At 38.2% G+C, this 829-nt stretch overlaps 1 protein-coding gene across 1 annotated transcript in view; it reads left to right on the top strand.

Moving 5' to 3' along the window:
• Positions 1-829, top strand: part of LOC132005675 (large ribosomal subunit protein uL13) — a 109,940-nt gene that overhangs the window by 52,213 nt on the left and 56,898 nt on the right. The gene's annotated exons all lie outside the window — the stretch shown is intronic.

Below are 829 nucleotides of genomic sequence, written 5' to 3'. Positions count from 1 at the left end.
GCCGGGGTGGCTCAGTTGGTTAAGCAGCTGCCTTCAGCTCAGGTCATGATCCTAGCATCCTGGGATTGAGTCCCACATCGGGCTCCTTTCTCGGCAGGGAGCCTGCTTCTCCCTCTGCCTCTGCCTGCCATTCTGTCTGCCTGTGCTCACTCTCTCCCCCACCTCTCTCTCTGATAAATAAATAAAATCTTAAAAAAAAAATCATAAGTAACTAAAATAGAAAATATAAGTCAAATAATAAATCTCCCTTATTTGATGTCTTTTGTTTTTCTTCTTGGGGAAAGAGATGGAAACAAGCCAGGATGAGACTGTAAACATATAGACCAACGTGGGGAGAATTGGCATCTTAACAGTATTATGTTTTCCAATCCATGAACATAGTATATTTTTCTGGAGATACAAATGTTGGCATTCTCTCAGCAGTGTTTTGTAGTTGTTAGAGTAAAGGTGTTAAATCTTTTATTAAATTTATTCCTAAGTATTTTCTGGGCTTTAGGGTATGGCAAATGAAGTTATTTTTAAATTTCATGTTCCGATTTCTTGCCTCTACAATATACAATATACAATACCATTATTTTTGTATAAAAACTTTGTAACCTGTGAACTTGCCAAAATCATTCATTCATAACTTGCCATTATTCATTCTAGAATTTCTATTCTATTTTTAAAAATATTTTATTTATTTATTTATTTATTTGACAGAGAGAGAGAGCACAAGCAGGGGGAGCAGCAAAGGGAGAGGGAGAAGCAAGTTCCCTGCTTGGGGCTCGATTCTAGAACCCTGGGATCATGACCTGAGCTGAAGGCAGACGTTTAACCGACTGAGCCA

Source organism: Mustela nigripes, chromosome 17 (genome assembly GCF_022355385.1).
Source record: "Mustela nigripes isolate SB6536 chromosome 17, MUSNIG.SB6536, whole genome shotgun sequence".
NCBI lineage: Eukaryota > Metazoa > Chordata > Mammalia > Carnivora > Mustelidae > Mustela > Mustela nigripes.
Note: the sequence above shows the minus strand (reverse complement) of the source record. Positions and strands in the feature narration are given on the sequence as shown.